This window comes from Rhinolophus hipposideros (genome assembly GCF_964194185.1).
Source record: "Rhinolophus hipposideros genome assembly, chromosome: 4".
In the NCBI taxonomy this organism is placed as follows: domain Eukaryota; kingdom Metazoa; phylum Chordata; class Mammalia; order Chiroptera; family Rhinolophidae; genus Rhinolophus; species Rhinolophus hipposideros.
The window spans coordinates 99,747,509-99,762,924 of NC_138050.1; the positions used below are offsets into that span (position 1 = coordinate 99,747,509).

Sequence of the window (15,416 nt, forward strand, 5' to 3'; positions counted from 1 at the left end):
CTAGGGTGACTTGGGAGGATTTATGGCTCTATTAATACAAGTCAGAATGGTAGAGTTGAGCCCATTTTCATCTAAGTTAGCAGTACCAAGCAGCTGTTTCAGTTAATCATTATGACTGCAAAAGGCTCTAAAAGAGGCCTCAGTTCTCTCAGCATTTTAAAGGAATGGTCTTAATTTGTTAAAATACTCTTTCTCTTTTTAGCATTTTTCCTTTTAAGAAGTAAGCCTATTGGGTTTCTTGAAACTTTATTTGCATTAAAATTAAGGTGTCAGCTTAACTTTAAGATATTGCCTCAGCTCCTTTAAACATTTATTTTCTGTTTTTTTCAATCTTGATTAGGAACATATGAATCATTAGTTATTAAATACTACACAGGTTCAAAATAGCTACAGAGAAAGGGAGTATGAGGTTGAGCAGGTGGCAAAGCTTCCGTTTTCCCCCTCTGAGAAGGCCAAGATTTCTTAGGGAAGCATTCCTGGTATCTGTCTTGGTTGCATAGTTCCTCAGCTGGTGTGTGTAAGTGTGTGTTTGATTTCATTTGGCTTGTGTTGTTGACTCTTAGGTTTTTATAAAACTTTATTTCATTTGCCTTTCCAGCTTCTGTCTTACTGGGGTATGCATGCAGGCAGAAGTGTAATTCAGACTTAATGACTTTGGGTGGAGGCTGCTTAAATTGCCTTGTTTTATGCATGAGGAAGTTGAGACTCAAGGATAATAAGGTACCTTGATTTGGTTGCCTCACCAGTTACTGAGAGGTCTTCCAGAGGGAACTCTCACGTGTCCTAACTTCTGTTTCTTTTAGTGAAACACCTTCATTTTCCAGCCTTCAACCTCTACTTTTTTTCAGATCTTATACTTAGGAATAACTGTCTTCATTGAACATCATTTTATGTTTCTTTTTCTTAGAACTGACTTTAAGAATAGACAGAAGTGGTTTTCTCTGTGGTGTAAATGGAGGGGGGAAAAATGGAAGATGACTTTCCTTTTGGGCCATTCGTTTTCCCAAGTAGCAACAACAACAAAATCTATTTCTCCTATTGTAATTAAATAGCAGTAACTGAAGATGAGTCCAGATGTTTTTAACAAAAGGTAGCAAATAGCACCAGGGCTCGAATGGCTTGTTAGACCGAGGAATGTCAATTCAAGGTCATTGGAGGCCGAAGTCTTTCAGGACTGTCTCTCACGTGGTACTGCAAGTCTCCTAATCTACTTGCTTCCTTTGTGGCCTCCACCAGATCCATTCTTTGCAGGGAAAATCCTTCTTTTTTAAAATAAACATTGGTGTCTCCCCCCTATTTAAAACTCTCCAATGTTTTCCACTGCACTTAGAACAAATTCCCTTTGATTCCTTTCTTGGCTTACAAAGCCTACAGGATCTGGCTCGTGTTTGTTTACTTCCTCGTACTTTTTCATATTTTCCTCCTCAAACCTAATTTTGGCTTTGAATTAGTAGTTTGCTTTGCCTGGGAATGCTCTTTCCTCTGATATTTGCATGCCCGTTATGCAAAAATCACTACTTAAGTGTCTCCTCCTCAAAAGGGCTGCCCTTCAAGTGGCCACCCAATCACAATCACCATCACATAATTTATGGTATTTTCTTTGTATAGAGGTTAACATCAACAGATATGTTTTTCTTTCTTCTCCCTCACCCAATAAGCTCCCTAGAACCGAAACTTATTTGTCTCCATCACTGCTCAGACGACAGCCTGGAATAATGCCTAACATATGTAGGAGCTCGACAAACATTTGTTGAAGAAATGGACATACGAATGTACCCTTTCTTCCCTGCTCCTCTCTTCCCAACAGGGCCGAACGCTTAGAGAGGATACACTTAAAAATGCCTTTCATCTGTCAGGTACTTCCCACCCTTGAGGAATACACGTCCTCGAGGAGACTGAAAGTTGACTGGACCAGCCCTTCCGATTCTAAGAGGAAATAACCACATATTAGCTTTTCATCTAGGGCTTGCTTTCTCCGCGACCAGTGCTTTTACTTCCCGATTCCGATTCCTCCTAAAGATGTAAGGGTGAGCACTAGGGCCCGGAGATTCCTGGATGCTAATTATTGAGGTTCGGATAGGGCCGTCGGCCTGGTGCGCTGTGAGTGGTCCTCCCTGGAGATGCTGGGGAGAAGGGGCGGAGCCACCCCCAAGGCTAAGCCTTACTTGGGCCGTCAGATCTGGTGGGGCTGCCGCCTTGGAAAGGGCCCCGAGAATCAGAAGCGAGCTAAGCCCGCGCGTGGCGAAGGAGTCCAGCTGACCCTAGGCGGTAAGACTGAGGGGTCGAAGGGATGGAAGCAGGGACTGAAACCAGACCTGCAGCGCAAGCCAAGGCTTGGGTGTTTTGCCAGAGGAAAGGGTTAAGCGGTTTCCATGGGAACGGGCCAGGAAGCGCGCAAGACGTTCGCCGCAGGTTCGTAGGTCAGCCTCGAGTTTAAAGCTCCCACGGCTGAGCGGATGCTGACCAGTGGGGAGGCCGCCTCCACGTCACGTGACGCGCGGGGCCGCTCCACTAGCCGCCCGGGAGCATGTGGGAAGGGTTTTCCTTTTCCTTCTTTCCTTTTTAAAAGCCCACCCACTTTTGCGCGGGCTTGGTCACGGAGTGCTTCTCGCGAGAGGCGTGTTACCCTCTCGCGAGAGTGAGTGGGAGGCGTGGGGACTAGGTGGTGGTGCGGCCTGGAGCTGCGGCGGCGGAAGCCGGGGTGGGCAGGGCGGGGGCGGGGGCGGGCCGCGGGGAGGGGAGGGGGGCGGGCGGGGGGCCGGGGCGGGAGGCGGCGGCCGCGGCTCGGCAGCTCGCGCGGGCGGCCGTTGCGAGCCGGTGACATGCCTGTGAGCTGCCCCAGGTGAGCCAAGTGCGGGGCCGCGGGCGGCGTGCGCTGCGGGCGGCGGCGTGCGGGGCCGCGATGGATGGAGCGGCCCTCTTCGGCGCCCCAGCCCTCCGCCCGCCGGCAGCCCTTGCTCTGCCTGCGGGGCTGCGCAGAGCTGCGCCTTCGCCCGGCGGCGGGAGGAGGGCGGGAGCAGCGGGGCGGAGGGAGGAAGCCCACCCGAGGACGTGGGGGTGTCCTCGGGTTCCAGACGGGGCTTCCCGGGGTCCGGCGGAGCCCCTGTGAATGACAAGTTCAGTTTCCATCCCCAGGGTGGTCTTCAGAGCCGTGTTCCCTCGGTGCGTGGCGCTGCGTTCGCTTAGTGAGTGAGTATTCGTGCTGCGCGCACCGGAGCCTTTGCAGGACGAGGAGGATGTTGCACTGTCTCCGAACAGCATCCTTCCACTGTCAGCACCCCTGAGCTCGGACGAGGCGCAACCCAAATCTTGTGACAAACGGAAGGCGTCTAGCAGCAGCTCTCAGAGTGTTGATACTTATGTTTGCTGTCAGTTTCGCTCTAAGGCTATCAGTGTCTTAAATGCTGGCCATCCGTATTCTGAATGGATTGAGTGTACGTCTGTTCTTCCAGGCACCTTAGCTGCCATCTATCTATCTATCTATCTATCTATACACTATATATGTATGTATATATATATATTTGTGTATATATATATATATGTTTGTATATATATATGACCATATATATATATATATATATATATATTTGGTCATATATATATGACCAAAGTATAAAAACTGTTGGCAAAATGAGTATGGCAGTAGAATCTAAACCACCACTGGGGTAGGACTTCCTAACAGTTCTTTTCTGCTTACCCTTTCCTCTAGAGCTTGTTAAATTGGAGATGGTTTAGCTTAAGATGTTAAGGAAATTGCAGTATGAGAAATACTGCTGAGACATATCTGACGGCCTTAGTGCAAACCGGAGTTAAAAAGTCCGGTTGTCTTTTCAGCTTTGTAATTATTCAGCCCCTTACAAAACCCGTAACACACATAAGCTGTCCTTAGCGTGTTCCCGCCGTGTTAGGGATGTTTTATTGGTTGGTACTGACTTTAGTATGACTGGAACTACTCAAAACATGTAGAGAGTACTCAGAAAATAGAGGGTACTCCATAATGCATACATGGTTTTAATGTCTTATCATTGCAGAGTAAATGGCAGCACAGTTCCCAGCACGATTGGTGTCATTTAAAATAGTGCAATTTAATGAATCTTTTTAAACACACAGTCATGTTTTTCACGGAGTACTCTGGTTATTCATACTTTTTATGTTCCTTCTGGCAGCACTGACACAAGGGTTGTTGACAGTGAATTTTGCTGTTGTAGCTGTGACAGAACAGTTTATGAGAGATCAAAGGATGTAGGGCAATCAGAACAAATGGGTTCCCAGGCAGAACTGATAACTAGTGATTAGTGTATGTACCCACATAACCGCATTAATGATAAGGACCTAGCAGTATACTCGTAGGCCAGTGATATGTCCCCGTCGATGAGGATATGGGACTAGCCACTGACCCTTAACCACAGTGAGAAATTCTCTAGCTTCTAAACTCGGGGGGTAAGTCTGGAAGCTGAAGAAGTCTTCCTTTGCCTTTAGAGGCTGGAGGGATATAAATATCTATCTATCTATCTATCTATCTATCTATCTAGCTATCTATATGGTGTATATACACATAATGTATATTATGCATATACATACATACACAAACATATACATACATACATTATTTTTTTAATTCTAGGGACTTACTGTCTGGAAAAGGAAATCAAGCCCCATCAGATGATACATTATAGCTCATTTTTAGGGAAATTTTCAGTTATAAATAAGCAGTGGCATTCTTTCTATACTTGCAGAAAATGTGAAAAACTTAGAAAATGTCTTTTTGAGAATGGGCAAAAGAAACTGATCTAGACTTAAAAAATTCCTCCCGTTCCATCTTGGCAAACTGATTTTCGGGGATAGAAAAACTGATTTTTTTTTGCTGGTCTTTATGACACTTTGGCAAAGGTTTCAAGCTTTTAGGATGTATTTTTTATTTTTCTAGCCTTTGAAAAGTAATTGAGGTCACTTTGGGTAGGACAATTATTTAGGTAAGCTGAATTTGCTCTTTTTTTTGTGAAGTGGCCTGCCTTTTAGTAATAAAATCAGCCACTTAGAGGGAACGAAGGGTGGGGACAAGTCAGGAAAAGATCTCAGCTTGGCTTGGGCTTGAGTTAAGGGTGTATAAACTGGTGAAGTGGGGAAAGGAAAGAAAAGTTCTTTATCAGATCCGAACAGATCTAAATGTGTTCCTGCCACTCATCTTTATATATAAAAGTTCATTTTATTTTAAAATATGTGTTAGAAGTTAAGGCATTTGAAATACATAGAGACTGGGAAAGATAAAAGTTAACATTTTTGGATTAATCTTAGAATATTACATGGGAAGAAATAAGGTACATGATGTAGTGGCTGGAAACACAAAGGGAGGGTACTTGGAGATGAGAAATAGTGTGAAGAGTTTGCATTTTGGAGACTGGCATGTCTGTTAGTCCTGAGCCTCTTTTTTCCTCATCCTGCAAAGAGAGTTCAAATACCTCAAAAAGTTATTGTGAAGTACACAGTAGCTGCTTGCACAGTGGTTTTTTTGACCTCTTTTAATGGCTTGAGGATTATTTGGCTGCAAGAAGTAAAAACCCATTTGAATTACTGAAAAAAAAGGCATTTGTCGGCCAGTTGGAGGACTGCCTCTGGAGCTGACTGCTTGGAGTCCAGCTTGCTGCTCCGGGCACCAGGAACTCTTCAGGCAGTTGCTCTTCCAGTTTCCTCTGGGAACACGTAGTCTTACGTCTCTGCTGCTCTGTGCTGTTATGGCCCAGATTTTTGTTCAGGTTGCCCCTATCTTTAAAGCTCTTGGTTTCTGCTTCCCCATAACTTCGGTTTGTCATGAAACTGGTGTGCCATGGTGCCAATCAGACTCACTTTGACTTTGCAGTGCGATACTCAGCAAGTACCTCCATGTCGTACTTCTGCATTTCTGGGGAGAAAACCAGATCCGCTAGGTCTCTCTACTTCTAGTCTAGTTGGCTGAGGCTGGGGGAAGACGGGGATGGGAAAATGGGTAGAGAGGAAATGAAGTGTAGCCCACAGTGTGTATTTCTCTGGACTGGGTCCCACAAGTTCTCTAGGAAAGGGGTTGTGGGCAGGGAGGCGATGAAGGATACCCTGCTGTAGGTAACATCCTGCGCTTGGCGTTTTCCCCCAGCTGCCTTGAACTTGCTCTCAGCAGTCTTCTTTTTCAGGACTGATTCTAGGTGTGGGTTAAGGCAAATTCCACAATCGTTCCATGCCTCGTTTTCCTTACATGTAAAATGGGTATGATACCAACTTCTGTTGTGAGAAATGTGAATTTTGAGTGACAGTATGTGTGCAGTGCCTGGCTGGCACAAGGGAGGCGCGTGCATGTTAGGACTGCGTGTGTCCTGTGTGGCAGCTACTGGCATACGGGCTCCCACAGCACTCAGAGATGAAAATGTCATTTCTGCCCTCAGGAGTTTCCATGTCTAGTGCTCACCACTCCATACTGAAAACTGTTTCTTGACTTTAGTGACACGAAATTCTTCCAGATCTCCACCTCGCCTGCTTTTCAGGCTGCTGCTTTTTTGTGGTCCTTTGCTTGCCTGCCCAGGATTCCTTTATCACGATTGTTCCCTTCGATTCTCCCTTGCTCCTCTGTTCTTTCCCCGTCTGTAGGATCAGCTCTTAAACTCTGTATACACAGGTGATTTCTAGAGTAACATGTCTAGCTCTTGACCACCAACTAAATGTGTATTATTTAGGTGCCTTTTGGATCCTATATTGACATAAAACAGTCTTACAGTTACGCTATAATTGGCAAAGGTTCCACTTTCCTTCTAGCTCCCTAAGCGTGAAACCTTAAAATTACTTTTCACACTCTTCTTTTTTAATGCCTTTTATGTCTTTTCAGTTCATAGGATCTGCACGGGCTTGTAGGATGGCTCTGAGGTGCGAAGCACTGGGCCGTTTGCAAAGCCGAGCCATGCATTTATTCCTGCTTGGAGTAGAGCTTGTTACTATTTGCAAGAGCTGCTGCAGTGGCTTTTCGGCAGTGTGCTCGTAAGTCATGGAGTCGCAGACGTGACTGAGAGAGAAACGTGTTCCTGAGTTAAAACTTGGAACACATTTTTGGTTAAAAATTGGCTTGTAGATGGCGGTTGTGTATAAGATTCAGAACATTGTTTCAACTTCTAGGCAGCATATTCACATTGAAAGCCTCAAGATTAAAGGTTTGCTTTTATTTTTTTTTAAATTGTGTTTACTATTGGTGTGTAGGGAGTTCCGGAGTCAGCAATTCATACTTAGTATTTTGTCAATTAGGCCCATGTTGTTATTTGAAATATCAGTTCCTGGCAAGGTTCAAACATACTTTAGGAGAAGTCGATTCCAACCTGGAATGCACAAGAAGACAGTAATTTTTCTCCGCTGAGGCCTGAGAAACAGGTGGCAGAACAAGTATCCCGGGATTAATTTGTCAGCAAGTCATTAGGTGGGTGGCCACAACAATTTTCTATTTAAAGCTGTCACTCTTCCCACCAGTGTCCCTCCGAAATTCATATCCTTGATGAAGTTTTCCTTTACCTGACAGCTTGTTCAGCTCCCTAAATACGCGATTGTGTGTTATGGTGTTGGAGCATGTGGGGATGAAGAAGGAATGGCCCTTGAAGGGAAGCTCCATGAGAAGGGGCACTTTTCACTGTTGTGTCCCAGTCATTGTTACGTGGACACTCGGTGAGCATGGGAATTGGATGTTACTTACAGTCCAATGCAGGGCGTTCACTCGTGTAAATGGAACTGTTACACAGGGACTGTAGTCTCCAGTGTTAAAATGGAGCAGTGGCGATTTGTGCTCCCCGCCACCCCCCTCCCCAATATTTGGCAATGTTTGGAGACTGTTTTGGTGCTGCTGGCATCTAGTGAGTGCGTAGAGGTCAAGGATGATGCTAAATGTCTGGCAATGCACAGGACAGCCCCTTACGACAAAAACTTATCTGACACTCAATGTCAATAATGCTGAGATTGAGAAACCATGTAGAGGTACAAACAAAACATACTGTGAATGCAGGAATGCCGTTGACTCGGGATTAAAAAGTAGTAATCAAGAGCCGTGGTGTGTTTAGATTCTGTCAGTTAAACAGCAGGTCTGTACCCAAGGAGGGAGCTAGCGCATGAGTGCCTGGTGTATGCGGTTCTGTTTTTACCTGGGTTATTTCATTGCGTCCCCGTGGGCTTTAGCGTCCTCATTTGCAAAAGGGGATAGCGTCACGTCTACCCCACTGTTTGCTCATCAGGTACCATTTCATTTATGTTTTTAGTAGTTGCTCTGGGGTCTGCAAGATACCTTGAACTTATCAATATCACTTCTCTCATAGTGGAGGACTTGACAACAGTATTTTTTCCTCTCCCACCCACCATATCCTGTGTGTTACTTTGTCATACATTTTGCTTCTGTGTATGATGTAAACTCCATAATACATTGTTATTTTTATTTGAATGGTTATTTTAAAAAGGCATTTAAAAAAGGAGAAAATATCTGTTATATTACCTTCATATTTACCATTTTAGTCACTCTGTTCCTTCAGTTAGTTCCACATTTCCATCTCATAATGTTTTTCCTTTGCCTGAAGAATTTCTTTCAATAGTTATGTATTCTAGTTACGGTTGGCCGGTGATGATGTCTCACAGCATTTTTTCAGTTTGAATAAATTTATTTTGCCTTAATTTTTGAAAGGTATTTTCATTGGGTTGTGATTTTCATCAGGTTGCCATTTCCCTCCCTTTCTGTACTTTGCTCTGTTGTCTTATTTTATGGCTTGCCTAGTTTCTGATAAGAAATCTGCTGTCCTTCCTTGTTTTTCTGTATGTGATGTGTACTTTTTCCCCCTCTGATTATTTTTAAGGTTTTCCTCTTGATCACTCACTGGTCTTCAGCAATTTAGTTGTGATGTGCCTTGGTGTGGTTTTCTTTGTGGTTATTCTTCTTAGGGTGTATTGATCTTCCTTGGATCATTCAGCTGAGGATTTTCATCAAAGTTGGGAAATTCTGGGTCATTTTGTGTTTATATGTTGTCCCCCACTCCCACACTTTGGGTTCCAATACTTTTTGGATTGACTCACTGATGCTGCTTTTTTTGTTTTGTTTTGTTTTTTCCTGTTGTTTGTTTGTGTTTAAAATTTTTCTCTCTGTGCTTCATTTTGAATAGTTTCTATTGCTATGTCTTCAAGTTCACTGAACTTTTCTCCTGCGGTATCTAGTTGATATTAATTGCATCCAGTATGTTCTTTTATTTAGTACATTTCATTTTAATCTCTAGAATTTTAATTGGGGTCTCTTACATCTTCCATTTCTCTTCTTATTATGTTTTCCTCTCCTCTTGAATGTGTGGAACATATTTGTAGTGTAGATCTTTAATGTTCATGCCATCATCTCTGTAATTTCTGCGTGTATACTTAACTGTATTGACGTTTTTCTCTCCTGGTTATGAGTCACATTTTTCTCCTTTGCATACCTGGTAGTCTTGATTGTGTGCCAGCCAGTAGTTTTATGCTGTTCCTCGCATGACTGTGTTGCATTCCTGAGTGTTGGAGTTGGTTGGGGTGCAGTGTTAGGTTATGTGGAATCTGTTGGATTGTTCTGAAGCTTGCCTTTCACGTTGTTCGCGTGAGTCCAGTGAACACGGTTTCCTTCTGAGGAGCCACCCATTGCCCGATGCGTTTCAAGGTCCTTCTCCTCTGGTGGTGGGAGTGCACCCCATCCCAAGCCCTGTTTGGCTCCAGCTATTTTGGGGCCTACTGCTCTTTGGTAGTTATTTCCTCACAGATCAGTATTCAGCCAAGGACTATAGGGGAGCCCATCTGCATGATTCTAAAGCTCTTCCTCGCTCCGAGCTCTACCACCAGTGCTCTGCCCTACAGAGTCCAGCCACCGTGGCTTTCCCAGGCGCTGATCGCGGTCTCTGGGCACGGTGACACTGCCAGGTTGCTTGGCTCTCCTCTGCCTGTGTAGTCACTTGGCAGGAGCTGGATAATAGCCTTGCGTTGCCTGCCATAGTCTAATGTTTGAAAACCAATTTTGTTGTATTTTTTTCTTGTTTTGTTATAGTTTTAGTCAACATAATTTTTAACATTTGGCCATTTGGGATTTGTTCAAAATGTTCATTTGGAGCATTTATTATAAATATGTTCCTAAGTATTATAAAATTAGAAATTATTGTAAAGTTTTAATTACATTTTCTCAAATAATTCATTAAATGTAGAAGCATCCATTTAAACATTTAAAGACACACTTTGTAATTTAAAAAGGATTACTTTTTATTTATTAATTCAGCAGATGTTTGAATGCCTACTGTGTTAGAATACAAGTACAATAAAACTTTTGTCCTCAAGGAACTCACAATAGGAAGGACGCATGCAAACAGTGGCACCAAAAGAATAAAGGGCGTGCCACTGGGGGAGCATGAGGAGGTGGCTACTGTTTGGGCAAGGAGGGACAGAGACAGCCACGCCTTCCTGAGGGAGGGAGGCCCTTGGACAGACGCATGAACATTCAGTAGCATAAACATTCAGTAGCGGTTCAGCTGATGCAAAGAAGGGTAGGTTTGAGGGACGTTTAGGAGACTGTGTCAGGGCTTGGTGATTAACTAGATCTGGCAGTCTGCAGAGACTGAGGGGAAGGCCAGTTTCTAGCTTGGCTTACTGGCCCAATTGGTTTACTGGCTCTTACTGATGGAGAGTACAGGAGGAGATTGTATAGAAAGAAAGTTCCGTGCGGTCTTTGAACAAACTAATTTTGGAATACCTGGGACATTTAGTCAGAAGTATCTACTAATAGAAAATTGAACCTAAGGAACTGAAACTCGGGTGCAAGAACTGAACTGAAGATACACATTGGGGAGTTCTTGCGTAGCTAAAACCAGAGGTAGAGTTCAGATGTCCTTCAAAAACTAAATAGAAAGTACCAAAGAGGACAAGGTTGGAGATTAGAAAATATTAGTATTTGAGTAACAAATGATGATAGAACTTAGGGAAGGAGATTAGTGTAATGGCTAGAGAGATACACAGGTTTCTCGGTCAGAAATCAACATGGGTTACTTGATTTCTAGGTTCCAAGCAGACCTCCTGAATCTGGATTTTGGGGGGTAGGAGGAGATGTTGGAAGCACTGAAGTTTGAGAACCAGTGCAATGAGATGAGCGTCAGGGAAGGGGACAATATTGTTGACGGATGAGGGAGGTGTTTCTGAGCCTCCCGGGATTGGTTAGCTCATGCTGCAAAAAGGGCAAGAAGCAGATGAGGCTGGCTGGACCATTTCTTAGGCCAGAGGAAGGGAGCAAAGACTGGGGAAATGTTTTCTGTTATTATTATAAAAGAAGTATTCACATCCAGAAAAATAAAATACTCGTAATCACATCTACCCAGATAAAACCAATGTTTATACCTCTCTAGTATATCTTCTTTTTTATATTGAACATACAAATACACACATGCAGTAATACAGATTTTATACAAAATCGGAATAGTATGAACATGCTAGAACCTGCCTTATTTTACTTAATCGTACAATCCCTCATTATATGACATTTTATAACATTTAAAAAAAACCCAGTTGTCACGTGTAACCAGTATCATGAAGTTAGTCTGTAGCCATCATAATATTTTCTAGGCATGTACAAACACACATGTATGTGTATGTGTTGTGTCTGTATGTAATGTGTTTTTAATCACAAGTAGAGAGCACGCTATTTACACTATACTGTAACTTGCTTTTTCCCTTAATATTTTGTGAACATGCTGTCATATCAGTATATATTGATCTAACTTTCTAACAGCTGCGTTATCGTCATATGAAAGTATAATTTATTTGAATTGATGGACTTCTAGATAATTTTTAGTGTTTTGTTTTAATGAATATTCTTTCACATATGTCTTCATGAATTTTGTGCAAGTGTTGACGTTGGATAAATTTTAAGACATGAAATTGCAGGATCAAAGGATGGGTGTAATTTATTCAAAGTATCCTATATCTCTGGTTTCTGCACTCTTTCTAATTGTTTCTTTAATTGCTGTCATTTGTTTTCTTTTGCATTGTGTGGTATTTCTTAAAACTTCCTTGCTGTTCCAGTGTTTTTAGCAGTATCTATTCTGCTTTTTTGCTGCTTCTGAGGGATTTCATGGTGTTGTTTTCACGTCCTGTGTCTTTCCTGAGCTCTAGCAGCTCACTTTTCAGTTGTTTGCCTTGTCTATCTGTACTTACTCGTCTCTGATCTCCTTTTAAAAAAATAATCTAGGTTCACTTTCATTTCTCTGACTGTAGAGAAACAAACTTAGTTTTTTCCTGCTTAGGCTCTTGTTTATTCACCCAGAATACAGCCCAAAGCAAAAAAAAAAAAGCATTAAGTGAAAAGCTTATTATCCTAACAGAAAGGTATCCTAGTGGGGAAATACTGTATTTTCACTCTTCTTGTGAAATCTGTCTAAAACTACATTCTCTCTGATTATATAAAATGGTGAAGAAACCCTGCCCTGTTATTCCTTCCTCCCCCCATCTGTCTTTGCATTATTTCGAAAAGTGATTTTTTTTCTTTGCTTTACTAGAAGTGTGAGTCATATTATCTCCTATTGGATTTACTTTTATGGACCATTGCATAGATACTCTCTGATAGATTTTTTTTCTTTGTGACCTTGTATTTGCTTATGTTTTTAAGTTTAACACAAAGTGATGAGTGTAGGGTTCAGTAAATGTGTTTTTCTTCCATGAGTGAAGGAAAGTGTAGATGTGGAATTAAATTTAGCTTCTTTTTTATTAACATACATTCTGAAGTACTATCCTGAAAATAAATAACGTGAGATTTGGGTGGCGTGATTATATTTGTCTGGATTTTTTCTTTCTTTCTTTAGTGTGTTCCTTCTTATAGGGGTTTTATTTATTTTTTAACATTTTTCTTTCATCGGTTCATATTGGATTCTGTTTTGCTCCGCAAAGAGAGTTGTGTGTAGTCTGCTATTCAGGAGTGTGGTAGGTTGAGGGAACGGGGGTAGCTGGAGCTGTCCAGTCCAGGGTGGCGTCAGAGCACTGACCGGGACAGTGCCAGCCTCCGTGGGACTCTGTCTTCCGCTTCGGGGGCGTGGTTTGTCACACCTTCGGGTGAGCAGCTGCTAGGTAATTGGTCAGTTTCTTTCCTGGTGAAACCCCCATCCAGTGTGTTTGCTTTTAATCTCGGCTCTTGTGGAGTTGAGTCAGCAGAGGCCTTTTCCCAGCCCCACCCTTTCAGAAGTCAGAAAAAGTAAAGGTACTTTGTGTGCCTGTCCTGTGTCCTTCAGCAGGGTTTTTAAATGGCTGCTTTGCCATCATAGGCATGCACGCTAGATCATTCTGTCACTCTCCTGTTTCTGGCATCTTATTTCTCTCTATTCCGAAGCGCGATGAACAGCTTTTCAAACCTTTGCCACTGTGGCGGAGTGGGTAGGCGCCTCAGAGCTAGCCTTGGAACATCTGGATTTGAGTCTGAGCTCTGCTGCTTGCTGTGTGGGCCTGGACACATTGCCTGGTTTCCCCTGGCCTCCGTCTTTGTGCCTGTAGAATTGGAGGGCTGCTCTTCCTGTTCGAAGGAGTGAATGAGATGTTAAGGTATCTTAGCAAGGCATTGGGTGCAGTCGAAGCTCTAGTTGGAACCCTAGGTGTTCCAGGCTCATCATTTCCTTTCATGATTCCCAGAAGTGGAATCCTAGTGTCAGAGCGGGAGCATTTTCAGGGTTTTGACACTCACGACAAAATCGCCCTCCGGAAAGGCGGTGCGAGTTTACTCAGGAGCGGAGTTTGAGTTGTGCTTTTCTGGAACCCTTATGTTGACCTCTATATTATGTCGAAGTTTGAAGCAAGTTTGTTTGCCTCTGAGGGCTCTGGCAGTTCTAGAGTACTCTCGGGGGGCGGGGGGGAAGGACAGAGAGTGAGTTGGCCTGGGACAAATAAAAGGATTATTTTCTTGCTTTGGCCACAGAAATCTTTATATTTACACCTTCTTTTGATAATTTTGGTCCTCTTGGCCATTTTGTTCCATAAGTAGATATTTAGATTTTTTCTTTTACGTATGTTTTATAGTTTCCAAAGTGCCTCCTCTGCTATTTTCCATTTGATTCTCACAGTGACTTGCTGGGTAGATAGGGCAATAGAGACACTGAAGAAACAGGTGCAGACATATTGCAGTTTACCTGGAGGAAACAACGCTAACAAGAGGTAGAACAGGAACAAAAGGGTAATCTTCTGACTCCTGGTCGATCCCTCTTTATCTCTTGCAGTTGGGACCTCGGTTGCCCTTCTCACAGTCCTGCTTCAATGCCAGGCATTAATCAAAGTGTATTGTTAGAGAGACCACTAGGGTTTCTCGTAGTTCAGAATAGAATAATCATAATTCTTTGCCTAAAAATTAGAATCTAGAAATCTCTAAAGGGGAAGTACATGTATGCGCGCGCACACACACACACACACACACAAACTCCAGTTTCATCTCTATAATATAAGAACATAAAATTAACACGCCACTGAAATTTAGTTGTTTTGCAGTTCTGATGGGGACTAGGTTGAAGTTTCGTTTTCCATATAAATCTCTTTATAGTAAATTTTATATTAATAACCAATGTCTTAAAAACTGCAACTAGGTAATTCTTAATAAGACTAGCTTGATTGAAACGAATTAACTGTTTCTTGTATCTTTATTGATTCACATTTTTTAGTTATTTAGTGATTTAGAATTCAGTCCCACTCCCACCCTTTATACTAATAACATTTTCCTTGAAGGCTCTGAACCCAAGAGTGCTGTATTGGCTGTGTTCCCCTGTATGCATAGCTTCTAATGCAAGTGGATTTTTAATAATAAATGGACTGGTTACTGTGGTCAGATGTGGATATTGAGCGGTGAATGCAAACGTTTTGATTTGAGCTCAAAGGTGTTTTATTGAAGCGCTGATGAACAGTTAAGGCTTGTAGAGTTTCTCCCAAGGAGTGTGTGAGCACGTGCGCATGTGCTTTAGGTACCGTTCATCATTTAATTTAGATGATTTTTGAACTCTGGTCATTGATATTCTGTTAAGATTCCATATGAGGAATTTGTACGTACAGATTTCCCATTCTTACTTGTATATTGTCAGACCTTTCTGCCCAAGAAATAGAAATGTCTAGAGCGTTCACAGTTGCTGTAGGGATAGAGTGACTTTTGGGGGGTAAAAGGCCTGGGAATCTTTTTGTGATGGTCTCTGTTTTAGATTTTAAAAGTTTTTCAAATACTTCTTATGGAGGCTTTCAAATATATTCTTATTTGTAAGTTTTAAAAGGGCAGTGAGATTGAATGATAAGGGTAAACTATAATAATTTGGAACCTAAAAATAGATTTTTGTAATAATTTCATATCTTATTAAAGTACAAATATTCACGTTTTTCAAATGTTCATGTTGGTTTGCTAAGTACATTTTTATGGCTCTGAA

At 42.4% G+C, this 15,416-nt stretch overlaps 1 protein-coding gene across 9 annotated transcripts in view; it reads left to right on the forward strand.

Annotated features, from left to right (window-relative positions):
- Positions 1-2,116: 2,116 nt before the first annotated feature.
- The window catches only part of AKAP11 (A-kinase anchoring protein 11), a 47,907-nt gene continuing 34,607 nt past the window's right edge, over positions 2,117-15,416 (forward strand). For 2 of the 9 annotated variants that reach the window (XM_081046420.1, XM_081046427.1), the window contains exon 1: positions 2,753-2,842. The gene's annotated coding sequence lies outside the window, so the exon portion shown is untranslated. Of the gene's footprint in view, positions 2,269-2,637; positions 2,702-2,752; positions 2,843-3,135; positions 3,190-15,416 lie in introns of those variants that run through there. The other 7 variants (XM_081046421.1, XM_081046423.1, XM_081046422.1 and 4 more) reach the window with 7 other exon arrangements.